The sequence below is a fragment of the Gorilla gorilla genome, chromosome 17 (assembly GCF_029281585.2).
Source record: "Gorilla gorilla gorilla isolate KB3781 chromosome 17, NHGRI_mGorGor1-v2.1_pri, whole genome shotgun sequence".
Taxonomy (NCBI): Eukaryota; Metazoa; Chordata; class Mammalia; order Primates; family Hominidae; genus Gorilla; species Gorilla gorilla.
Window position 1 is genome coordinate 10,684,520 of NC_073241.2, and position 12,110 is coordinate 10,696,629.

The following is a 12,110-nucleotide window of genomic DNA, read 5'->3' on the forward strand; positions in this document are numbered from 1 at the left end:
TTCGTCTCCATTCGATTCCATTCGATTCCATTCCATTCTATTCCATTGAATTCCATTCCATTCCATTCCATTCCATTCCATTCCATTCCATTCCATTCCTTTCCATTCCATTCCATTCCATTCCATTCCGTTCTACTCGGGTTGATTCCATTCCATTCCATTCCATTCCATTCCATTCCATTCCACTCCATTCCATTCGATTCCATTCGATTCCATTCCATTCCATTCCATTCCATTCCAATCCATTCCATTCTACTCGGGTTGATGCCATTCCATTCCATTCCATTCCATTCCATTCCATTGCATTCCATTCGATTCCATTCGATTCCATTCCATTCGATTCCATTCGAGATCATTCGATTCCATTCCATCCCATTCCAATCCATTCCATTCCATTCCGTTCTACTCGGGTTGATTCCATTCCATTCCATTTCATTCCATTCCATTCCATTCCATTCCATTCGATTCCATTCGATTCCATTCCATTCCATTCCATTCCAATCCATTCCATTCTACTCGGGTTGATTCCATTCCATTCCATTCCATTCCATTCCATTCCATTCCATTCCATTCCATTCCACTCGATTCCATTCCATTCTTTCCATTCCATTCCAATCCATTCCATTCTACTCGGGTGGATTCCATTCCATTCCATTCCATTCCATTCCATTCCATTCCATTCCATTCCACTCCATTCGATTCCATTCCATTCCATTCCATTCCATTCCATTCCATTCCATTCCATTCCATTCCATTCCATTCCGTTCTAGTCGGGTTGATTCCATTCTATTCCATTCCATTCCATTCCATTCCACTCCATTCCATTCCATTCCATTCCATTCTATTCCATTCCATTCTACTCCATTGAATTCCATTCCATTCCATTCTATTCCATTCCATTCCATTCCTTTCCATTCCATTTAGTTCTACTCGGGTTGATTCCATTCCATTCCATTCCATTCCATTCCATTCCATTCCATTCCATTCCATTCCATTCCATTACTTTCCATTCCATTCCATTCCAATCCATTCCATTCTACTCGGGTTGACTCCATTCCATTCCATTCCATTCCATTCCATTCCATTCCATTCCATTATAATCCATTCCATTCCATTCGATTCCGTTCGATTCCATTCCATTCCATTCCATTCCATTCCATTCAATTCCATTCGATTCCATTCGATTCCATTCCATTCCATTCCATTCCAATCCATTCCATTCTACTCGGGTTGATTCCATTCCATTCCATTCCATTCCATTCCATTCCATTCCATTCCATTCCATTCCATTCTATTCCATTCTATTCCTTTCGATTCCATTCCATTCCATTAAATTCCATTCCATTCCATTCCATTCCATTCCATTCCATTCCATTCCATTCCATTCCATTGCATTCCGTTCTACTCGGGTTGATTCCACTCCATTCCATTCCATTCCATTCCATTATATACCATCCCATTCGATTCCATTCCATTCCATTCCATTCCATTCCATTCCATTCCATTCCATTCCATTCCATTCCATTCCATTCCATTCCGTTCTAGTCGGGTTGATTCCATTCTATTCCATTCCATTCCATTCCATTCCATTCCATTCCATTCCATTCGATTCCATTCCATTCCATTCCATTCTATTCCATTCCATTCTACTCCATTGAATTCCATTCCATTCCATTCAATTCCATTCCATTCCATCCCTTTCCATTCCATTTACTTCTACTCGGGTTGATTCCATTCCATTCCATTCCATTCCATTCCATTCCATTCCATTCAATTCCATTCCATTCCGTTACTTTCCATTCCATTCCATTCCAATCCATTCCATTCTACTCGGGTTGACTCCATTCCATTCCATTCCTTTCCATTCCATTATATTCCATTCTAATCCATTCGATTCCGTTCGATTCCATTCCATTCCATTCCATTCCATTGCATTCCATTCCATTCCATTCCATTCCATTCCGTTCTACTCGGGTTGATTCCATTCCATTCCTTTCCATTCCATTCCATTCCATTCCATTCCATTCCATTCCATTCCATTCCATTCCCTTCCATTCCATTCCATTCCAATCCGTTCCATTCTACTCGGGTTGATTCCACTCCATTCCATTGCATTCGACTCCATTCGATTCCATTCGATTCCATTCCATTCCATTCCGTTCCATTCCATTCCATTCCATTCCATTCTATTCCATTGAATTCCATTCCATTCCATTCCATTCCATTCCATTCCATTCCATTCCATTCCGTTCCATTCCATTCCGTTCTATTCGGGTTGATTCCATTCCATTCCATTCCATTCCATTCCATTCCATTCCATTCCATTCCATTCCAATCTATTCCATTCTATTCAATTCGATTCCATTCGATTCCATTCAGTTCCATTCAATTCCATTCCATTCCATTCCAATCCATTCCATTCTACTCGGGTTGATTCCATTCCATTCCATTCCATTCCATTCCATTCCATTCCATTCCATTCCATTCCATTCCATTCGATTCCATTCGATTCCATTCCATTCCATTCCATTCCATTCCATTCCATTCCATTCCATTCCAATCTATTCCATTCGATTCCATTCCATTCCATTCCATTCCATTCCATTCCATTCCAATCCATTCCATTCTACTCGTGTTGATTCCCTTCCATTCCATTCCACTCCATTCCATTCCATTCCATTCCATTCCATTCCATTCCATTCCATTCCATTCCATTCCATTCCATTCCATTCCATTCCATTCCGTTCTACTCGGGTTGATTCCATTCTATTCCATTACATTCCATTCGATTCCATTCGATTCCATTCGATTCCTTTCCATTCCATTCCATTCCATTCCATTCCATTCCATTCTATTCCATTCCATTCCATTCCATTCCATTAAATTCCATTCCATTCCAATCCATTCCCTTCCGTTCTATTCGGGTTGATTCCATTCCATTCCATTCCATTCCATTCCATTCCATTCCATTCCATTCCATTCCATTCCATTCCATTCTATTGCATTCCATTCGATTCCATTTGATTCCATTCCATTCCATTCCATTCCATTCCATTCCATTCCATTCCATTCTATTCCATTCCATTCCATTCTGTTCCATTCTATTCCATTCCATTCCATTCCGTTCCACTCGGGTTGATTCCATTCTATTCCATTCCATTCCATTCGATTCCATTCGATATCATTCGATTCCATTCCATTCCATTCCATTCCATTCCATTCCATTCCATTCCATTCTATTCCATTCCATTCCATTCCATTCCATTCCATTCTATTCCATTCCATTCCATTCCGTTCTACTCGGGTTGATTCCATTCCATTCCATTTCATTCCATTCCATTCCATTCCATTCCATTCCATTCCATTCCATTCGATTCCATTCCATTCCATTCCATTCCAATCCATTCCATTCTACTCGTTTTGATTCCATTCCATTCCATTCCATTCCATTCCATTCCATTCCATTCCATTCCATTCCATTCCATTCCACTCGATTCCATTCCATTCCATTCCATTCCATTCCAATCCATTCCATTCTACTCGGGTGGATTCCATTCCATTCCATTCTTTTCCATTCCATTCCATTCCATTCCATTACATTACATTCCATTCGGTTCCATTCCATTCCATTCCATTCCATTCCATTCCATTCCATTCCATTCCATTCCATTCCGTTCTAATCGGGTTGATTCCATTCTATTCCATTCCATTCCATTCCATTCCATTCAATTCCATTCCATTCCATTCCATTCCATTCCATTCTATTCCATTCCATTCTACTCCATTGAATTCCATTCCATTCCATTCTATTCCATTCCATTCCATTCCTTTCCATTCCATTTAGTTCTACTCGGGTTGATTCCGTTCCATTCCATTCCATTCCTTTCCATTCCATTCCAATCCATTCCATTCCATTACTTTCCATTCCATTCCATTCCAATCCATTCCATTCTACTCGGGTTGACTCCATTCCATTCCATTCCATTACATTACATTCCATTATATTCCATTCCATTCCATTCGATTCCGTTCGATTCCATTCCATTCCATTCCATTCCATTCCATTCCATTCCATTCCATTCCATTCCATTCGATTCCATTCCATTCCATTCCATTCCATTCCATTCCATTCCATTCCATTCCAATCCATTCCATTCTACTCGGGTTGATTCAATTCCATTCCATTCCATTCCATTCCATTCCATTCCGTTCTACTCTGGTTGATTCCACTCCATTCCATTCCATTCCATTCGATTCCATTCCATTCCATTCCATTCCAATCCATTCCATTCTACTCGGGTTGATTCCATTCCATTCCATTCCATTCCATTCCATTCCATTCCATTCCATTCCATTCCATTCCATTCCTTTCGATTCCATTCCATTCCATTAAATTCCATTCCATTCCATTCCATTCCATTCCATTCCATTCCATTCCATTCCATTCCATTCCATTCCGTTCTACTCGGGTTGATTCCACTCCATTCCATTCCATTCCATTCCATTATATAACATCCCATTCGATTCCATTCCATTCCATTCCATTCCATTCCATTCCATTCCATTCCATTCCATTCCATTCCATTACTTTCCATTCCATTCCATTCCAATCCATTCCATTCTACTCGGGTTGACTCCATTCCATTCCATTCCACTCCATTCCATTCCGTTATATTCCATTCTATTCCATTCGATCCCGTTCGATTCCATTCCATTCCATTCCATTCTATTCCATTCCATTCGATTCCATTCCATTCCATTCCATTCCATTCCATTCCATTCCATTCCATTCCAATCCATTCCATTCTACTCGGGTTGATTCCATTCCATTCCATTCCATTCCAATCCATTCCATTCCATTCCATTCCATTCCATTCCATTCCATTCCATTCCATTCCATTCCATTCCTTTCTATTCCATTCCATTCCATTCCATTCCATTCCATTCCATTCCATTCCATTCCATTCCATTCCATTCTACTCGGGTTGATTCCACTCCATTCCATTCCCTTCCATTCCATTCCATTCCATTCCATTCCATTCCATTGCATTCCATTCCAACCCATTCTTTTCTACTCGGGTTGATTCCATTCCATTCCATTCCATTCCATTCCATTCCATTCCATTCCATTCCATTCGATTCCATTCCATTCCATTTCATTCCAAACCGTTCCATTCTACTCGGGTTCATCATTCCATTCCATTCCATTCCATTCCATTCCACTCGGGTTCATTCCATTCCATTCCATTCCATTCCATTCCATTCCATTCCATTCCATTCCGTTCTACTCAGGTTGATTTCCATTCCATTCCATTCCATTCCATTCCATTCCATTCCATTCCATTCCATTCCACTCGGGTTGAGCATTCCATTCGATTCCATTCCATTCCATTCAATTCCATTCCATTCCATTCCAATCCACTCGGGCTCATTCCATTCCATTCCATTCCATTCTATTCCATTCCATTCCATTCAATTCCATTCCATTCCGTTCTACTCGGGTTGATTTCCATTCCATTCCATTCCATTCCATTCCACTCCATTCCATTCCATTCCATTCCATTCCATTCCATTCCTTTCCATTTATTCCATTCCGTTCTACTCGGGTTGATTCCATTGAGTTTGGTTCCGTTCCGTTCCGTCCCGTCCCGTCCCGTCCCGTCCCGTTCCGTTTTACTCGGGTTGATTCCTTTGCATTCCGTTCCGCTCGTTTCCATTCCGTTCCATTCCGTTCAACGCGGGTTGGTTCAATTCCATTCTATTCTATTCTATTCCTTTCCATTCCATTCCATTCTACTCGGGTTGATTCTATGCCGTTCCATTCCGTTCCATTCCGTCCCATTCCGACCCGTCCCATCCCGTCCCTTCCCGTCCCATCCCGTTCCGTTCCACATGGGTTGATTCAATTCCTTTCGGTTACATTGAATTCCATTCCATTCCATTCTACTCGGATTGATTCCATTCCATTCCATTCCATTCCATTCCATTCCATTCCAATCCATTCCATTCTACTCGGGTTGATTCCATTCCATTCCATTCCATTCCATTCCATTCCATTCCATTCCATTCCATTCCATTCCATTCAGTTTCATTCCATTCCATTCCATTCCATTCCATTCCATTCCATTCCATTCCATTCGATTCCATTCCATTCCATTCCATTCCGTTCTACTCGGGTTGATTCCATTCTATTCCATTCCATTCCGTTCGATTCCATTCGATTCCATTCGATTCCGTTCCATTCCATTCCATTCCCTTCCATTCCATTCTATTCCATTGAATTCCATTCCATTGCATTCCATTCCATTCCATTCCATTCCATTCCATTCCATTCCATTCCGTTCTACTCTGATTGACTCCATTCCACTCCATTCGATTCCATTCCATTCCATTCCATTCCATTCCAATACATTCCATTCTGCACTGGTTGATTCCATTCCACTCTGGTTGATTCCATTCCATTCCATTCCATTCCATTCCATTCCATTCCATTCCATTCGTCTCCATTCGATTCCATTCGATTCCATTCCATTCTATTCCATTGAATTCCATTCCATTCCATTCCATTCCATTCCATTCCATTCTATTACATTCCATTCCATTCCATTCCGTTCTACTCGGGTTGATTCCATTCCATTCCATTCCATTCCATTCCATTCCACTCCATTCCATTCGATTCTATTCGATTCCATTCCATTCCATTCCATTCCATTCCATTCCATTCCATTCCATTCCATTGAATTCCATTCGATTCCATTCGATTCCATTCCATTCGATTCCATTCGATATCATTCGATTCCATTCCTTCCCATTCCATTCCATTCCATTCCATTCCGTTCTACTCGGGTTGATTCCATTCCATTCCATTTCATTCCATTCCATTCCATTCCATTCCATTCCATTCCATTCCATTCCATTCCATTCCATTCGATTCCATTCCATTCCATTCCATTCCAATCCATTCCATTCTACTCGGGTTGATTCCATTCCATTCCATTCCATTCCATTCCATTCCATTCCATTCCATTCCATTCGATTCCACTCGATTCCATTCCATTCTTTCCATTCCATTCCAATCCATTCCATTCTACTTGGGAGGATTCCATTCCATTCCATTCCATTCCATTCCATTCCATTCCATTCCATTCCATTCCATTTGATTCCATTCCATTCCATTCCATTCCATTCCAATTCATTCCATTCCTTTCCATTCCATTCCGTTCTAGTCGGGTTGATTCCATTCTATTCCATTCCATTCCATTCCATTCCATTCCATTCCATTCCATTCCATTCTATTCCATTCCATTCTACTCCATTGAATTCCATTCCATTCCATTCTATTCCATTCCATTCCATTCCTTTCCATTCCATTTAGTTCTACTCTGGTTGATTCCATTCCATTCCATTCAATTCCATTCCATTCCATTCCATTCCATTCCATTCCATTCCATTCTATTCCTTTCGATTCCATTCCATTCCATTAAATTCCATTCCATTCCATTACATTCCATTCCATTCCATTCCTTTCCATTCCATTCCATTCCGTTCTACTCGGGTTGATTCCACTCCATTCCATTCCATTCCATTCCATACCATTCCATTCGATTCCATTCCATTCCATTCCATTCCATTCCATTCCATTCCATTCTATTCCATTTCATTCCATTCGATTCCATTCTATTCCATTCGATTCCATTCCATTCCATTTCATTTTATTCCATTCCATTCCATTCCATTCTATTCCATTGAATTCCATTCCATTCAATTCCATTCCATTTCATTTTATTGCATTCCATTCCATACCATTCTATTCCATTGAATTTCATTCCATTCCTTTCCATTCCAATCCATTCCATTCTACTCGGGTTGATTCCATTCCATTCCATTCCATTCCATTCCATTCGATTCCATTCCATTCCATTGCATTCCATTCCATTCCGTTCTACTCGGGTTGATTCCACTCCATTCCATTCCATTCCATTCCATTCCATTCCATTCCATTCCAATTCTTTCGTTTCCATTCCAACCAATTCCGTTCTACTCGGATTGATTCCATTCCATTCCATTCCATTCCATTCAATTCCATTCCATTCCATTCGATTCCATTCGATTCCATTCCATTCCATTCCATTCCATCCCATTTCATTCCAAACCATTCCATTCTACTCGGGTTCATCATTCCATTCCATTCCATTCCATTCCATTCCACTCGGGTTCTTTCCATTCCATTCCATTCCATTCCATTCCATTCCATTCCATTCCATTCCATTCCGTTCTACTCAGGTTGATTTCCATTCCATTCCATTCCATTCCATTCCATTCCATTCCATTCCATTCCATTCCATTCCATTCCGTTCCATTCCACTCCATTCCATTCTACTCGTGTTGATTCCATGCCGTTCCGTTCCGTTCCATTCCGTCCCATCCCGACGCGTCCCGTCCCGTTCCGTCCCGCCAAATTCCGTTCCTTTCTGATCCGGTTGATTCCGTTCCATTCCGTTCCGTTCCTTTCCGTTCCATTCCATTCCGTTACACGCGGGTTGTTTCAATTCCATTCTATTACATTGAATTCCATTCCATACCATTCCATTCCATTCTACTCGGATTGATTGAATTCCATTCCATTCCATTCCAGTCCATTCCAATCCATTCCATTCTACTCGGGTTGATTCCATTCCATTCCATTCCATTCCATTCCATTCCATTCCATTCAATTGCGTTCCATTCGATTCGATTCCATTCCATTCCATTCCATTCCATTCCAATCCATTCCATTCTACTTGGGTTGATTCCATTCCATTCCATTCCATTCCATTCCATTCCATTCGATTCCATTCGATTCCATTCCATTCCATTCCATTCCATTCCATTCCATTCCATTCCATTCCATTCCATTCTGTTCTACTCGGGTTGATTCCACTCCATTCCATTCCATTCCATTCCATTCTATTCCATTCCATTCCATTCGATTCCATTCCATTCCACTTCATTTTATTCCATTCCATTCCATTCCATTCTATTCCATTGAATTCCATTCCATTCTATTCCATTCCATTCCATTCAGTTTCATTCCATTCCATTCCATTCCATTCCATTCCATTCCATTCCATTCGATTCCATTCCATTCCATTCCATTCCATTCCGTTCTACTCGGGTTAATTCCATTCTATTCCATTCCATTCCATTCCATTCCATTCCATTCCATTCCATTCCATTCCATTCCATTCCTTTCCATTCCATTCCATTCCCTTCCATTCCATTCTATTCCATTGAATTCCATTCCATTCCATTCCATTCCATTCCATTCCATTCCATTCCATTCCATTCCATTCCATTCCATTCCATTCCATTCCATTCCGTTCTACTCTGATTGACTCCATTCCATTCCATTCCATTCCATTCCATTCCATTCCATTCCATTCCATTTCATTCCATTCCATTCCATTCCAATACATTCCATTCTACTCTGGTTGATTCCATTCCATTCCATTCCATTCCATTCCATTCCATTCCATTCCATTCCATTCCATTCGTCTCCATTCGATTCCATTCGATTCCATTCCATTCTATTCCATTGAATTCCATTCCATTCCATTCCATTCCATTCCATTCCATTCCATTCCATTCCTTACCATTCCATTCCATTCCATTCCATTCCGTTCTACTCGGGTTGATTCCATTCCATTCCATTCCATTCCATTCCATTCCATTCCACTCCATTCCATTCGATTCCATTCGATTCCATTCCATTCCATTCCATTCCATTCCAATCCATTCCATTCTACTCGGGTTGATGCCATTCCATTCCATTCCATTCCATTCCATTCCATTCCAATCCATTCCATTCTACTCGGGTTGATGCCATTCCATTCCATTCCATTCCATTCCATTCCATTCCATTCCATTCCATTCCATTCCTTACCATTCCATTCCATTCCATTCCATTCCGTTCTACTCGGGTTGATTCCATTCCATTCCATTCCATTCCATTCCATTCCATTCCACTCCATTCCATTCGATTCCATTCGATTCCATTCCATCCCATTCCAATCCATTCCATTCCATTCCGTTCTACTCGGGTTGATTCCATTCCATTCCATTTCATTCCATTCCATTCCATTCCATTCCATTCGATTCCATTCGATTCCATTCCATTCCATTCCATTCCAATCCATTCCATTCTACTCGGGTTGATTCCATTCCATTCCATTCCATTCCATTCCATTCCATTCCATTCCATTCCATTCCATTCCATTCCATTCCACTCGATTCCATTCCATTCTTTCCATTCCATTCCAATCCATTCCATTCTACTCGGGTGGATTCCATTCCATTCCATTCCATTCCATTCCATTCCATTCCATTCCACTCCATTCGATTCCATTCCATTCCATTCCATTCCATTCCATTCCATTCCATTCCATTCCATTCCGTTCTAGTCGGGTTGATTCCATTCTATTCCATTCCATTCCATTCCATTCCACTCCATTCCATTCTATTCCATTCCATTCTACTCCATTGAATTCCATTCCATTCCATTCTATTCCATTCCATTCCATTCCTTTCCATTCCATTTAGTTCTACTCGGGTTGATTCCATTCCATTCCATTCCATTCCATTCCATTCCATTCCATTCCATTCCATTCCATTCCATTCCATTCCATTACTTTCCATTCCATTCCATTCCAATCCATTCCATTCTACTCGGGTTGACTCCATTCCATTCCATTCCATTCCATTCCATTCCATTCCATTATAATCCATTCCATTCCATTCGATTCCGTTCGATTCCATTCCATTCCATTCCATTCCATTCCATTCAATTCCATTCGATTCCATTCGATTCCATTCCATTCCATTCCATTCCAATCCATTCCATTCTACTCGGGTTGATTCCATTCCATTCCATTCCATTCCATTCCATTCCATTCCATTCCATTCCATTCCATTCTATTCCTTTCGATTCCATTCCATTCCATTAAATTCCATTCCATTCCATTCCATTCCATTCCATTCCATTCCATTCCATTCCATTCCATTCCATTCCATTGCATTCCGTTCTACTCGGGTTGATTCCACTCCATTCCATTCCATTCCATTCCATTATATACCATCCCATTCGATTCCATTCCATTCCATTCCATTCCATTCCATTCCATTCCATTCCATTCCATTCCATTCCATTCCATTCCATTCCGTTCTAGTCGGGTTGATTCCATTCTATTCCATTCCATTCCATTCCATTCCATTCCATTCCATTCGATTCCATTCCATTCCATTCCATTCTATTCCATTCCATTCTACTCCATTGAATTCCATTCCATTCCATTCAATTCCATTCCATTCCATCCCTTTCCATTCCATTTACTTCTACTCGGGTTGATTCCATTCCATTCCATTCCATTCCATTCCATTCCATTCCATTCAATTCCATTCCATTCCGTTACTTTCCATTCCATTCCATTCCAATCCATTCCATTCTACTCGGGTTGACTCCATTCCATTCCATTCCTTTCCATTCCATTATATTCCATTCTAATCCATTCGATTCCGTTCGATTCCATTCCATTCCATTCCATTCCATTCCATTGCATTCCATTCCATTCCATTCCATTCCATTCCGTTCTACTCGGGTTGATTCCATTCCATTCCTTTCCATTCCATTCCATTCCATTCCATTCCATTCCATTCCATTCCATTCCATTCCCTTCCATTCCATTCCATTCCAATCCGTTCCATTCTACTCGGGTTGATTCCACTCCATTCCATTGCATTCGACTCCATTCGATTCCATTCGATTCCATTCCATTCCATTCCGTTCCATTCCATTCCATTCCATTCCATTCTATTCCATTGAATTCCATTCCATTCCATTCCATTCCATTCCATTCCATTCCATTCCATTCCATTCCGTTCTACTCGGGTTGATTCCATTCCATTCCATTCCATTCCATTCCATTCCATTCCATTCCATTCCAATCTATTCCATTCTATTCAATTCGATTCCATTCGATTCCATTCAATTCCATTCAATTCCATTCCATTCCATTCCAATCCATTCCATTCTACTCGGGTTGATTCCATTCCATTCCATTCCATTCCATTCCATT